Genomic DNA, 16,471 nt, shown 5'->3' on the forward strand with positions numbered 1-16,471 from the left:
GCTGGGACTACAGGCGCCCGCCACCTCGCCCGGCTAGTTTTTTGTATTTTTTTCGTAGAGACGGGGTTTCACCGTGTTAGCCAGGATGGTCTCGATTTCCTGACCTCGTGATCAGCCCCTCTCGGCCTCCCAAAGTGCTGGGATTACAGGCTTGAGCCACCGCGCCCGGCGAGGTACCATAGCTTTTTAAAGACAATTCACAACAATCAAGCTGATGCTTCCTGCCTTTCTTCACGTTAGAACAGTGAACAAAAATAAAAAGTAGGTGTGCTCATATGCATTTAATAACCAAAGGACTGAAAACATCTGCCCTTTTATTCTTCCATATTTCTAACATTTCCAAGTAGTTCTGCTAGAATAAGGAAGATTGTGCACACTTGAAGTTTGGATGACAATGACATATAATTTGTGCTATCTAGCCAGTCCAGGCCTCAGTGGTCTGAGGTGTGGTCATGTTCGGCCCTGAGCTGCTTTACTGCATCATTTGTTAGTGGAGCACTTAGCAACTGAACACTATAGAACTGTTCAGTTCTATAGTGCTGGGGTCACTTAATCTTCAATGGATCTAAACGTGGCTACATTACAGTTATAAATTTTGGTTCTCTGATGAACTCTGGAAGCTGCAATTTCAGAAATGAATAATTCAAATTAAAAAATAAAAGCAGTGATCAAAGTGAAATTTTGTGAGTCAGTAATGACCACTTGGAAGTCACCTGCATGGCCTTCTCATTAGGTTCAGCTCTAGTGTATAATGGTTTAAAAAGCTACAGTATTTTAACAATCTTCCAAGGATAGCCAAGTCACTATATCTTCTCTGGAATTCCATCTCTGATTATTTCTGTCATTCCAATTACTTCTCAGGGGCAGGTGTCATTTCTGCTGGGAATTGTCGCCTTTGTTCTAGTATGGACAAGAGTTGACTTTCCCTCCCACCTGCTACTCTTGCCCCTGGAGCCACTGGAATGATATACCTGGCCTGCCAAGAGGAAGCCTCAAAATGGGGTGCAGTGATGCCAAAACTCCAGAACACCTTGGCTAAATCTTTTTAGGAGACCATTGTATGATCTCAACTCTTTATTTTTTTTTTTAATTTTACTTTGATTTTTTTTTCCAATACTTCATTAAAAATTTGCCAAAACTATTTAACTAGATTATATTATTCTCTCTCTCTTTATCATTCTGTGGGCCTACCTATTCCTTGGGACTATTTAGATACTTTAAAAATATAAAAAAATAGTATTTAATGTTTGTTATATAGTTAGTATTAGATAAGACTGTATATTATCCTTTTATCTCTTTTTGTTAATATTACATATATGTATATAATGATTTATTTTTTAAATTCTATTAACTATTTACAAATAATACATATTAACATAAATACTTTACTCTTTTTCTAAAGTAAAAAAATCATTAGTGACAAGAATGGCACTGCTTTACATTTTTACAAATCTCTTTAATATCTGACATAATAGAAGAAAGCTGGGCTCTCATATCTGCTTTTACATTAGGACTTTTACAATATCACACCTTAGGTAGCCTCTAAAAATCTCCTCTGTACGCTTATGAAAGAATGAGAGTGAAAAAGATAAATGACATCTTAGTATTATAAAAATAGCTTTGACTTTGAATTCCCTTAAAAGGCTCTTGAGGACCCCCCAGACCACACTTTGAGACCCACTGCTCTAGTCTAATCTCCTTATCTTACATATAAGGACACTGAATCTCAGAGAGAGTGAGAAACCCAAAATCTCACAGCCTGTTAATGACAGGATATGGATCTTAGATGGCTTGTCTCACTTCTCTTAGGTTAGATTCTCAATTCAAAACCAAGGAAATATACCCTAAAGGCCTGTTCTCGTCTGTCTAGTTGCAAAGATGGTCACAATATATTACCTTTTTTTTTTTTTTTAAAATAAAAGGGGTAAGTCAACAAATGTGATATATTTTTCCTACAAGCATATTGTCTAAATCTGAATTACACTATTTGAATTAGGATCTCTATTTGAACTGAAACACTCAGGCAAATTTGATTGCATCCTACTCCATGCAAGCTGGTAATGACAAACTGCACAGTAAATATCATAGATAAACGTGGAAAGTGGATTAACCATAATATCACTATTTATCATATACTCTGTATCTGAAATACAATTCAGTGATGTATTTCAGAAAAATGTTCCCAAGTACTGGCTGAGCATATGAAGACACTGCAAATAAATTGGCAATCACAAGAACTTTTTCGATAAAATAGAGTTGTTCTGAAATGCAGATATTTTTCATTCCCTAAGCAGCCCTTATTTTTGTCCTTTTTGAAAAAAAATCAATAAATCTTGGTCACCAGAAATGATTTCCTTTGTATCCAACCATGTGGTTCAAATCTTCTTTCAATGGACCATGGCCTTGAGACCAGAAAAGCTGATCTAGTAGAGGAAATTCTTCCCAAGCAACCCAGTCCCAACTTTCTTTTTTTTCAGGCTCCACATTCTGTGGTTCTGAATCATGAGTCACGTCCATCTCTCCTTCGGTTAATATGGTAACATGATAATTCTCTTTCTCAACGAAAGAATTCTTAACTGAGGCAAAGCAAACATTTTTCAGGTGAAGAGCTGCTTCTTCCCAGGTTTCCTTTTGACTGCATTCTTCCCAGCTCTCACCGAACTCCAGATGACCTCCAGGAAGTTGGAAACTGCTGGCTCCAGACAACCCCTTTCTCTTCCCCAGAAGGACACAACGCCATGCCTGCAGCTGGTCTCCCCTGCTCTGACTTTGACTGCAGCTGCTGCCTGGATGCTGCCTGTCACAGTGTGCAGAAGGACGCCATATATAATGCTTCTTTCATTATTTCAATTAAATAGGGTAGTTTGTATCTTTGCCTTTTGATATTCACCTTATATTAGTGCTTTTCCTACTGCTATGACGATTGTAAAATCTTTGTAACAATATAATTTCATTTATTCTTACTTCCCCTTTGTGCTATTGTTGTCATATATTTTATTTTGTGTATAAGTCTCACAAGAGACTTATACACCTTATACACAGGTTTAAAAGTGCACTTCTTTTAAATCATCATTATTGTTTTGAATTTTACTACATATTTACACTTTTTGAGATCTTCATTTCTTCCTGCTTAAATCGTTTGGCCTCCTACTCCATGTAGGTTCAAACTCTGGTGAATATCTTAAGGAGGTGATTGACCTAGACAAATTCTTGTTAGCTTGAATTTTGGTAAACACATAAATATGTATACTTTTGACCTTGGAGCTTAGATATAATTCCTTACTTGCACAAGATAAGGAATGCGTCTCCCTCCCCAACTCCAGCCCCTGTACCTGTGGTAAAATAACAGCCCTTACACAAGGTTTGAAGATCACCACATATATTTTTTATGTCCCCTAATTCATCTTTTAAATCATCCACAAGCGATTAGGAGAACAGAATACAAATACGAAAACTCCATTATTGGACAAATTATAATCTAGCTGAAACCCTCAGCTATGAAATGGGCAAAAGGGTGGCGCACAATGTGGGAGACAAGGTATGCAAATAAGTGAGAAGACGACAATTCTGTTTTGAAGCTCAGGAAGATAGAAAACGTATACTTTCCAACGTGAGTAAAGCACTCTACTGTACTGATCTAAAATGTTTTATTTGCCACAGAAGAAAATATGTGAAATTGCTGGTATTAGGGAGAGCTGCTCTGGACCCATTTTATTTTGATAAGAAAGGGTGGCTGCAATGTACTGGGACTCCAACATAGTTAGCCATGTTTTCTGGAAGATGCTGATTTTCGTTACATGGGGGAAAAGGAGTCTTTTTCCTGTGGACAGTTCTAAACCTTGTATTTCTATTGAATGGGATGGTGGAAAAGTTTAAAGAATTCACACACCACATCCTGAATCTTATGGAAAATTGCTACCAGCCTGGAACACAGCCATCGACCTCTCCCCAGAGACTCCTATAAATAGGTAGTCCAGAAATAACTTTTCTCCTTCGAAGATGAAGAATCAAAAATATAACAGCACAGAACATATTCAAATACATAGTGAAACTAGATAACAGAAAAAAAATACCAGAAAAATGTTGTCACAAAGAAGAAAATTGTGAACTAACATTTTTCAATGAACTTAAACAAAGAAAAAACAAAAACCTTTAATGAATCATCTGCCTCTATGAAACAAAAGCGTAAATAAAAATTACAAAAGCTCAAAGAAAAAATAGTGAGATAATAGGTGGAGAGGAAATGCCATCTGGAAGAGGTTAGAAAATATGTGGTGGGAAAAATTTTAAAAATCCATATATGTAGGGGTGAAAAGGGGTTATACCTTTCCTCACTTATCTCAAAGATCATGGTCAACACCCACATAACAAAAGAAAGCTAACAAGGGAAAGGCATAACACAATTATTTAATCAGAGTTTTATATGACATGGGAGCCTTCAGAATGAAGACTCAAAGACTCCAGAAAAACTGTCTATTTGTATGCTGAGGTTTGATGAAGAATGGACAACCACCTAGAAATGTGACTGGAGAAAGAGTATGACTTAATGGGAATAGACTGAAGGGGGAAACTCTGCAAGGCCCGTTCGTTCAGATTCCTTTTGGCCTCTCTGTGCAGCACTCCTTCTCCCAGATATGGGGCAGGACACTCGGGAGTGAGGGACTTGCAACCCATCATCAAACTAGGTAGGTCAGGAAATTTTTTATGGCCAGTTCTTACACAGAAAGGGGCAAAGCTTAGAGTAATATTTTTAGGTTTTATGGATGGCTTCGGGGAAAATGGGTTCTACTTTCAACCATTTGCCTTGGGGAAAAGGGACTGTGGTTTCTCTGTCAGGACAGGAGAAGATCAGACAGAGATTTGCTTCGGAGGCTGCTTCTGAGGCCTAAACTTTGGAGTATCATTTTCTGAGTCCAAAAAAAGGAAGATAATGAAAGGAACACATGAAAGAAAAATCACTGTTAAATACAAATTTAGGGTCACAGAGAATAGAAATGAATACAAAATTTAACTAAATTAGAGACAATAATAGAAACAGTTAACAGAAGAGATGTAGTGTACGCATAATTAGACTACACAGAAAAGCATGGAGTGACTTTTTTTTTTTTTTTTTTTTTGACAGAGTCTAGCTCTGTGACCATGGTGGAGTGCAGTGGCACGATCTTGGCTCACTGCTACCTCCACCTCCCAGGTTCAAGTGATTCTCCTGCCTCAGCCTCCCAACTAGCTGGGACTACAGGCACGCACCACCATGCCCAGCTAATTTTTTTGTGTTTTTAGTTGAGATGGGGTTTCATCATGTTGGCCAGGATGATCTCCTGACCTCGTGATTTGCTTGCCTCTGTCTCCCAAAGTGCTGGGATTACAGGCGTGAGCCACCGTGCCCGGCAAGCATGGACTAATCTTTAAAGAGAAAATTGAAGAACAGAGTCCTTAAAACAAAAAAAAAAAAAATCCTTTTTGTAGAGAAAAGTTCTGGGTATCAAAATTTTAAAATAAATTATTTGGGCATTTAGATAAAAAGAATAAGTCACTTATAAGAAAAAAAAATATATATATAGACTCTCACAGAAATTTATTAAAGGAACATCTACACAATCCGTAGGGAAACAGTGAACAAAGCATTTAATAATAAAATGAAATTGTGATGCAAATATAAATGCTGTATGGAGTTGTAAATATCCAGAAACTTTGAAAATGTAGGCTTCATGATCCCCTTTTGGGAATCTATTGGAGGACAACCATCAGCCAAACGGAAGTTGATTTAAAAACTACAGGTTAAGGCTTGGTAGAGAGTACTGAATCTACTTAAATGTAGAAGGAAGATTAAAACAAAAGGGAAGGCTGTGTGTGGTGGCTCACACCTGTAATCTCAGCTGAGGTCAGGAGTTTGAGACCAGCCTGTCGAACACGGTGAAACCCCATCTCTACAAAAAAATTAATTAACCAGATGTGGTGGCATGCACCTGTAGTCCCAGCTACTCGGGAGCCTGGGGCAGAAGAATCGCTTGAATCCGAGAGGCAGTGGTAGCAGTGAGCTGAGATTGCATCACTGCACTACAGCCTGGGAGACTCTATCTCAAAAAAAGACTCTATCTCAAAAAAAAAAAAAAAAAAAGATCATGGTGACAAAACAGAATATAGTGACATTAAAATTTAACTTGCGATATAACATTTGATTTAAACTCAATATGTGGAAAATGGTAAAGAAGGTAGGAGGTGGAATATTTATAATAGTTTCCTTATCTTTAATATTTGCATAAAAAGATATGAGGTAAAATGGACAAATAAAGTATCAGGCATAATTATGTTTAATAATACAACTCTGACTCTAAAAAGCATTTTTAAAAAGTCAACTAAAACCAAATGGTTCCAGATTTCTTATGCATAAGTTTCCAGGAGGGTGCCATAGTGGAATTAGCATTGAAACTTTGGGACAACAGGCAGCTGGTGCAGAATGAGAGATGAACTGAGGCAATGTGGGGGAGTGTCAATTAAAAGTTGTTTTGGAATCCATTTACAGCAGCAAATAGAGCAAGAGACAGGAGAGTTTTAAAAGAAATATAGTTGTGTAAGGAGTGTTGGATACTCTTAAGAGAAAACATAATAAAATATAATAATTATGATCAAATGTACCTGTCACATAAATAAATTTATATGACTAAAAACATATTAAATACATTTTATGTTGGTCAAAGTATAAAACTACATGCTACATGTTAAAAAAGACATCTAAAACAAAATAAATAATTTAAAACAATTGAAAAGTAAAGGTTGAAAAATGATAAACCAAACAAATTTAACTAAAATCGAACACGGGTCAGTCACATTATTAGAAATTGGAATTCAACATAAAAATCACAAGGAGGGTGTTTTATAAAAATTTAAAAGTAGAATTCACATGAAGATATAATAATCATACATTTTTATGCAGCAAATAATTTAGCAAAAATATGAATAAAGCTGAAATTATAGAAGACTTGAGGATAAATAGAAACATTAAATTAGGGCATTTTAATTCACCTATCATATGCCATGACACATCAAGTGGACAGAAATATAGGTAGGAATAACAGAACAGCATAATTAATAAGATAGACTTACTTGAGTTATACAGGAGATTCAAAAGATTCATGGAAAATACACATCATGAAAAAACTGTGCGTGGATTTCCAAAATGGTTCACACCAAAATTAACTTGCACTAACTAGTTTTAACATTTCTGAGCAGGATCTATTTTGAGGCACTAAGAAGGAAAAGACACAGATTTGAAAAGAGCCCCTATTGAAGCAATATGAACTTTGCTGAAATTGAAGCAAGAACAAACATAAAATTTATGGTGAAACTTGAGTGGAAGAATGCTAAAATCATTGATGCTTTATGTAAAATTTGTGGGAACAGGGCACCAAAGAGCTCAGCAGTTTACAAATGGAGAACTCATGTTATAAAGGGAGGGATGATGTTGAAGATAAAGCCCACACTAGCAGACCATCCACATCAATTTAAGAGAAGAATAATTAACATTCTTTGTGCCCAAATTGAAGATGATCAATAATTAACAACTGAAACAATAGCCAAACTGTAAATATATTGATTCAACTTACATAATTTTCACTAAAAAATTAAAGTTGAACTAACTTTCTGCTCGATGGGTGCCAAAACCATTGTGCTCAAATCAGTTGCAGACAAGAGCAAAGCTTTCAGTAGAAATTTTTTTTTTTTTTTTTTTTTTTTTTTTTTGAGACGGAGTCTTGCTCTGTCGCCCAGGCTGGAGTGCAGTGGCACAATCTCGGCTCACTGCAAGCTCCGCCTCCCGGGTTCACGCCATTCTCCTGCCTCAGCCTCCCGAGTAGCTGGGACTACAGGCGCCCGCCACTGCGCCCGGCTAATTTTTTCTATTTTTAGTAGAGACGGGGTTTCACCATGGTCTCGATCTCCTGACCTTGTGATCCGCCAAATTTTAAACAGGTTAAGATCAAGATCCTGAAACTTTTTTTTGAAGAATTAATAAGAAATTAAACATGATTTTACCAGTATGATTCTGCAATGACTACCAAGAAGTAAAAGTGGTCCAGTCAAAGCAAAAACAGACTGGTCTAGAGCAAAGGTCATGGCAAAAGTTTTTTGGGATACTCAAGCATTGTTGATTCTTTAGAGGGCCAAAGAACAATAACATCTGCTCATTATGACAGTGTTTTAAGAAATTTAGTCAAAGCTTTAGCAGAAAAACGCCTTGTAAACCTTCACCAGAAAGTCCCTCCCCACCACAACAATGCTTCTGCTCATTCCTCTCACCAACCAAGGGCAAAGTTATGTGAGTTTTGATGGGAAATCATTAGACATCCACCTCACAGTCCCATTTTGGTTCCTTTTGATTTCTTTTGCTTTCTTAATCTTAGGAAGAACTATAAAGGGCACCCATTTTTCTTCAGTTAATAATGTAAAAAGGACTTCATTGACATGGTAAACTTGCCAGGATGTTCAGGTTTCTAGGGAGGAACTAAATGACTATTATCATTTCTTACAAAAGTGTCTTGACCTTGATGGAGTTTATGCTGAGCAACAGTTTATATTTCTTTTAAGTTTTGTCTTTTAATTCATTTTTTTCCATGGAGTTTTGAAGTCCTCTAATATATAACATATGTGATATGGTGAAACATGGCTCCAAAACCATGGCTTCAGATTTCATACCAAATCTCTGGAACTTGTGAGCATTATCTTGTTTGAAAAATGTCTTTGCAGATATAAATAAGTTAAGAATCTTGAGATGAGGAGGTCATCTCAGATTATCCATATGGGCCCTAAATTTAATGACCAGTGTTCTTATAAGAGAAAGGCAAAGGAATATTTGAGACAGACAGAAAAGAAGACACCCACACACAGAGGAAGAAGTAATTTGAAGAGGGAGGTGGAGATTGGAGTGGTGGAGCTATCAGCCATGGAGTACCAAGGATAGCTAGCAGTCATGAAAGAATAAATTTCTTTTTCATTAACCCACCATGTTTGTTATACAACCATAGGAAATTGTATATATGTGTATGTATGGAAAATCTTATATTTATAAAACATACATATATATATAAATTAAAATAGAACATTGTTTTTAGCTGTAAAGAAAATCTGAAAATGTCTTAAGTAAGTGTGTATGGAATATCTTACATTTATAGAAAATGTATTGTGGAATAATATATATATATATATATAATCGAACATTGTTCTTAGATACAAAGAAAATCTGAAAATGTCTCAAGTAAGTAAACATGGCCCATAAACATGACAACCTCCTGCATAAGAGTAATACAAATTAAACTATGCTGATAAATTATTTTACATTTTCAAATTGACAAGAATGGTAAATCTATTCTCTCCTCCACTCATTTCCTACCTCTCTCTACCTATCTTTCTATCCCTGGAAGATGAGTCCTAACATACATCATTTGGGCTTCCTTGCCAGCTGACTTCAGTTGGATTCAGTCATTAAAAGTTCTATCAAAATATCGGAGGTTGATTAGAGATATAGAGAGGCATTTATTTACCTCTTGATGGTTTTGATACATTGATTTTGTAGGTGTGGTACTCCTCCAAAATGAAAACTCAGTGAGTGATCCTTCCTTCATGGCTTCTACTTTAAAGGATTCCTAGAAATATATTTCCCCTAAAATAATGTAGTTTAATAAAAATTATTTCTACCAAAATACAGAAAGATAAAGATTGAGAAATTAAAGTGGCCCAAGAGCTATGGAAAGATAGATAATGGTTTAACATACATGTAATTGAAATTTCAGAAAGAAAAGAGAATCAATCAAAGATACAAAAGGAAAACGGCTAAAAATCTTTCAAAATAGTGAGACAAGAAAAACCACAGATTAAAAAATTACAGAGAATCCCAAATTATATAACAAAGAAAACATCAAACAAACGAAGCAAATCAAAGAGCATCATAATCAAGCTTCTTAAGCTATAATGTTAAAAAATAATCTTGAGGTTGTAACTATAAGATGTTTTATGTAAGCCCTGCAGTAACACAAAGCAAAAGCTTGTAGGTATACAAAAGATAAAAGGTAATGAATCAGCCAGGTGTGGTGGTTCACGCCTGTAATCCCAGCACTTTGGGAGGCCAAGGCGGGCAGATGACTTGAGGTCAGGAGTTCAAGACCAGCCTGGTCAACATGGAGAAAACCCATTTCTACTAAAAATACAAAATTAGCCAGGCGTGGTAGCACGTGTTTGTAATACCAGCTACTCAGGAGGCTGAGGCAGAAGTATCGCTTGAACCTGGGAGGCAGAGGTTGCAATGAGTCAAGATTGTGCCATTGCAGTCCAGCCTGGACAACAAGAACAGAACTCTGTCTTAAAAAAAAAAAAAAGTCATGGATCAAAGCACACCAGAAGGAATTATCTAATCACAAAAGAAGACATCCATATAGTAAGGAAGGAACAAAATATCTACAAAATAACCAAAAAACAAGTAACAAAATGGCAGTAGCAAGTCCTTACCTCTTGATAAATAGGTGAAAGTCTCCAATCAAAAGACATAGACTTGTTTTTCTAATTCTGTGAAGAATGATGATGATATTTTGATGGCAATTGCATTGAATTTGTAGATTACTTTTGGCAGTATGATCATTCTCACAATATTGATTCTACCCATCCATGAGCATGGGATATGTTTCCATTTGTTTGTGTCATCTATTATTTCTTTCATCAGTGTTTTTTAGTTTTCCTCGTAGAGTTCTTTCATCTCTTTGGTTAGGTATATTCCTAAGTTTTTGTTGTTGTTGTTGTTGTTGTTGTTTGCAGCTCTTGTAAAAAGGGTTGAGTTCTTGATTTGATTTTCAGCTTGGTTGCTGTTGGTATATAGAAGAGCTACAGATTTGTGTATGTTAATTTTGTATACAGAAACTTTGCATAGTCAAAGCAAGACTAAGCAAAAAGGACAAATCTGGAGACTTCACATTACCTGATTTCAAACTATATTATAAGGCCATAGTCACCAAAACAGCATGATATTGGTATAAAAATAGGCACAAAGACCAATGAAACAGAATAGAGAACCCAGAAATAAACCCAAAACCTTACAGCCAACTGATCTTTGACTAAGAAAACAGATACATAAAGTGGTGAAAGTCACCCTTTTCAACAAATAGTGCTGGGATAATCAACTAACCATATGTAGAAGAATGAAACTGGATCCCCATATCTCACCTCATACAAAAATCAACTCAAGATGGATTAAGGACTTAAATCTAAGACCTGAAACTATACAAATTCTAGAAGATAACATTGTAAAAATCCCTCTAGACATTTGCTTAGGCAAGGATTTCATGACCAAGAACCCAAAAGTAAATGCAATGAAAACAAAGATAAATAGCTGGGATGTAATTAAACTAAAGAGCATTTGAACAGCAAAAGGAAAAGTCAGCAGAATAAACAGAAAATCCACAGAGTAGGAAAAAATCTTCTCAGTCTATACATCTGACAAAGGACTCCAGCATCTACAATGAATGCAAACAAATCAACAAGAAAGAAACAATCCCATCAAAAAAGTGTTGAAAGGACATGACTAGACAGTTCTCAAAAGAAGATATATAAATGGCCAACAAACATATGAAAAATTGCTCAGCACTGCTAATTATCAGGGAAATGAAAATCAGAACTACAATGTGTTATCACCTTACCCCTGCAAGAATGGCCATAGTCAAAAAATCAAAAAATAGTAGATGTTGGCATGGATGCAGTGAACAAAGAACATTTCTACACTGCTGGTGGGAATGTAAACTAGCACAACCACTATAGAAAGAAGCGTGGAGATTCCTTAAAGAACTAAAAGTAGAACTACCGTTTGATCCAGCAGTCCCACTACTGGGTATCTACCCAGAGGAAAAGAAGTAATTTTATGAATAAGATAGTTGCACAAACATGTTTATAGCAGCACAATCAGCAATTGCAAAAATGTGTAACCAACCCAAATGCCCACCAATCAATGAGAGGATAAAGAAACTGTGAGATATATAGATACATACACACACACACACATATACACACACACACACATATATGTGTGTATATATAAAAAACAATATATGAAACAAATTTCAGATTTTCTTTGTATCTAAAAACAATGTTCGATCATATATATATATATATATATATATATATATATATATATATATAATCCCACAATACATTTTCTATAAATGTAAGATATTTCATACACAGTTAGTTACTTGAGACTATATATATGATTGAATTCTAGTCAGCCATAAAAAGGAATGAATTGATTGCATTCACAGTGACCTGGATGAGATTGGAAACTATTATTCTAAGTGAAGTATCTCAGGAATGGAAAAACAAACATTGTATGTTCTCACTCATAAGTGTGAGCTAAGCTATGAGGATGCAAAGGCATAAGAATTACAATATATTTTAGGGACTCAGGAAGAAAGAGTGGGAAGGGGGTGAGGGATAAAAGATACAAGTAAGGTGTAGTGTATATTTCTAGTATGATGGGTGCACCAAAATCTCACAAATCACCACCAAAGAACTTACTCATGTAACTAAACACCACATGTTTCCCAATAACCTACGGAAATTAAAAGTTAATTTAAATTTAAAACATAAAATAAAAAATAAAATGCTTCTCCAAAAATCAAACCAACAACAACAACAAAAAAACTAAAAAAAAAAAAAAAAAAAAGAAACAAAGCAAAGGACATAGAATGGCTCAATGGAAAAAAAAAAAATATATATGTGCTGCATATAAAAGACTCACTCCCCCTTAAAGACAACGAAAGATTGAAAGTGAAAGAATGGAAAAAGATATTCCAGGCAAATGGAAACCAAAAGAGAGTAGGAGTAGCTATACTTACATGAGATAAAACAGACATTAAGTCTAAAACTGTAAAACAAGATAAAGGTCATTATACAATGCCAAAGGAGTTAATTCACCAAAAGAATATAAGAATTATGTGTATATGCATTCCAAATTAGAGCACCTAAATTTATAAAGCAAATATTAATAGATCTGAAGAGAGAGAGAGAGATTGCAACAAAATACTAATAGGGGACATCAATACTCCACCTTAAATAGTGGACAGATCATCTAGACAGAAAATCAATAAGAAAACATTGAATTTGAATTATACTTTAGACTAAATGGACCTAATAGGCATATACAGCATATACAGAACATTCCATCCAACAGCAGAATATATACTTTCTCATGCCTACACAGAAAATTCTCCAAGATAGATCATATGTTAGGCCACAAAACAAGTGTTAAGAAATTTAAGAAGATTGAAATCATATCAAATATCTCTTCCAACCACAATGATATGAAACTAGAAATCAATAACATGATGAATTTTAGAAAATTCACAAATATATGGAAACTAAACAACGTGTTCCTAAACAATCAGTGGGTCTAAGAAGAAATTGAAAGGGAAATTTAAAAATACCTTGAGATGAAAGAAAATGAACACACAACATACCAGAACTAATGGGATGCAGCAAAAGCAGTTTTAAGTGGAAGTTTTTTGCAATAAACACCAACATTAGAGATAGAGACAGAGATCTCAAAAAATCAACCTATTGTTATACCACAGATAACTAGAAAAAGAACAAACCAAACATGAAGTTAGTAGAAGGATAGGAGGATAAGAGCAAAAATAAATGAAATAGAGACTAGGAATAAATAAAGAAAAATCAATACAACTAAATGTTGCTTTTTTTGAAAAGGAATAAAATTAAAAAATTTTAGCTAGATTAAGAAAAAAGAAGAAGACTTAAATAAAATCAGAAATGAAAGAAGAGACATTACAACTGGTCCCACAGAAATACAGTGCCATGAGAGACTACTATGAACAATTATATGCCTACAAATTAAATAATCTAAAAGAAATGGATAAATTTCTAGACACATACAACCTACTAAGACTCAATCATGAAGAAATAGAAAATCTGAACAGACCAATAATGAATAAAGACATTGAATCAGTAATAATAAGTCTACCATCAAAGAAAAGGCCAGAACTTGACTCCACTGCTCAAGTCTATCAAACATTTAAAGAGTAAAGAATACTATTCTTCTCAAACTCTTCCAAAAAAAATTAAAAGAAAGAAAACAGTTTCAAATCATTTTACAAGGCTAGAATTACTCTTATACCAAAATGAGATAAGAACATTACCAGAAAAGAAATTTATAGATCAATATCCCTCATGATTATAAATGCAAAATTTCTCAACAAAATACTAGCAAAATTAATACAACAGAATATTAAAAAGATAACCCACCACAATCAAGTGAAATTTATTCCAGGGATGCAAGGATGATGGAACAGACACAAATCAATAAATCTGATACACCACATTAACAGAATAAAGGATTATAACCATATAATCATTGTAATACATGCAGAAAGGTCATTTGACAATATTCAACATGCTGTTATGATAAAACTGTCAACATACTAGGTATAGAAAGAATGTACCTCAGCACAATAAAGACCCACAAACCCACAACTAACATTACATTCAACAATGAAAAGTTGAGAGCTTTTCCTTTCTGATCAGGAACCAGACAAGGATGCTCACTCTCACCACTTCTTTTCAACATCGGACTATAAGTCTCAGCCAGAGAAATTACACAAGAGAAAGAAATAAAAAGCATCCAAAAAAGAAAGGAAGAAGTTAAATTGTCTCTGCAAGCAGCAGGATCTTCTAAAGACTTCTCTCCAAAAGCTTAACACTAATTCAGTAAAGTTGCAGGATACAAAATCAACATACAAAATAAGATACAGGCAAGGTGTAGTGGCTCATACCTGTAATTCTAGCACTTCGGGAGGCTGAGGCAGGTGGATTACTTGAGCTTAGGAGTTCAAGACCAGCTTGGGCAACATAGTGAAACTCTGTTTCTAGCAAAAAAATTACAAAAAATTAGCCAGGCGTGGTGGTGCATGCCTGTAGTCTTAGCTACTTGGGGGACTGAAGTGGGAGGATAACTTGAGATAAGGAAGTCAAGGCTGCAGTGAGCCAAGATCATGCCCCTGCACTCCAGCCTAAGTGACAAAGTGAGACCCTGTCTAAAAAATAAAAAATAAATTAAAAAAACCACACACATTCAAAACATACAAATATTAGTAACGATCTATATGCTAACAAAAAACTAAGAAATCAAGTAATTTCATTTACAATTTCTACAAAACCTGAATTAATTAGGAATAAATTTAAGCAAGGAGGTAAAAAAATTGTATATTGAAAATTATGAAACATTAATTGAACAAACTAAAGATACACATAAATAAAAAAAAAAAAACATGCTCATGGATTGGAACGTACTGCAAATGTCCATAGTACCCATAGCAATCTAAAGATTCAGTGAAATCCCTATCAAAATTCTAACAACATTCTCCACAGAAATAGAAAAAACAATCCTAATGTTTATATGTAAGTAATAAAACTCTGAATAACTAGAGCAATTTTTAGTAGAAAGAACAAAGCTGGAGGCATCATACTACCTGACTTCAAAATGTACTACAAAGCTCTAATTATAGAAATACTATAGTGCTGTCATAAAAACAGACACATAAACTAATGGAAGAAAATAGAAAGCTCAGAAATAATGCTTGGCCAATTGATTTTCAACAAAGATGCCAAAAAATGTCTCCTCAGTAAATGGTGCTGGGAAAATGGGATATCCAGATACAGAAGAATAAAATTAGACTACTAGCTCATACCATATACAAAAATTAACCCAAAATGAATTGAAGACTTAAATGTAAGACCTGAAACTAAAACACTACTAAAAGAAGATATAAGGGAAAAGCTCCATGACATGGTTCTGGGCAATGATTTTTTTGGATATGATCTCAAATCATTGGCTACAATAGCAAATATTGACAAACAAGATCACTTCAAACTAAAAACTTCTCTACAGCAAAGAAAAAAATTAAGTAAGTGAATAGACAGCCTATGGAATTGAAGAAAATATTTGCAAGCCATAGATCTGATAAGTGGTAAATATTCAAAATATATAAGGGACTCAAACAACTCAATAGTAAAAAACACAAATAACTCAATGAAAAAAAATGGAAGAAAGACCTAAATGGACATTTCTCACAAAAAAACCCTAACTAGCCAATTGTATGAAAAAATATTAAACATTATTAATCATCACACAATGAAATATCATCTCACACCTGTTCGAATGGATATTATCGAAAACACAAATGATAAGTATCAGCAAGAATGTGGAGAAAAGGAAACTCTTGTAAAATGTTTGTGGGAATGTAAACTAGTACAGCCATCATGAAAAACAGTATTATAAGTCCTAAAAAAATCAATATGGAGCTCTCATACGATCCAGCAATCCCACTGAAGTTGTTACTTGTTATCTGCAGGGGTTGGTTCTAGGACCTCCAACAATTACCCAAATCCATGATGCTCAACTCCCTTATATAAAATAGTATAGTAT

At 34.7% G+C, this 16,471-nt stretch overlaps 1 pseudogene; it reads right to left on the bottom strand.

Moving 5' to 3' along the window:
- Positions 1-1,913: 1,913 nt before the first annotated feature.
- LOC116276305 lies at positions 1,914-9,617 on the bottom strand (annotated as a pseudogene).
- Between the last annotated feature and the right edge of the window lie 6,854 nt (positions 9,618-16,471).

The sequence above is a fragment of the Papio anubis genome, chromosome 8, assembly GCF_008728515.1.
Source record: "Papio anubis isolate 15944 chromosome 8, Panubis1.0, whole genome shotgun sequence".
Taxonomy (NCBI): domain Eukaryota; kingdom Metazoa; phylum Chordata; class Mammalia; order Primates; family Cercopithecidae; genus Papio; species Papio anubis.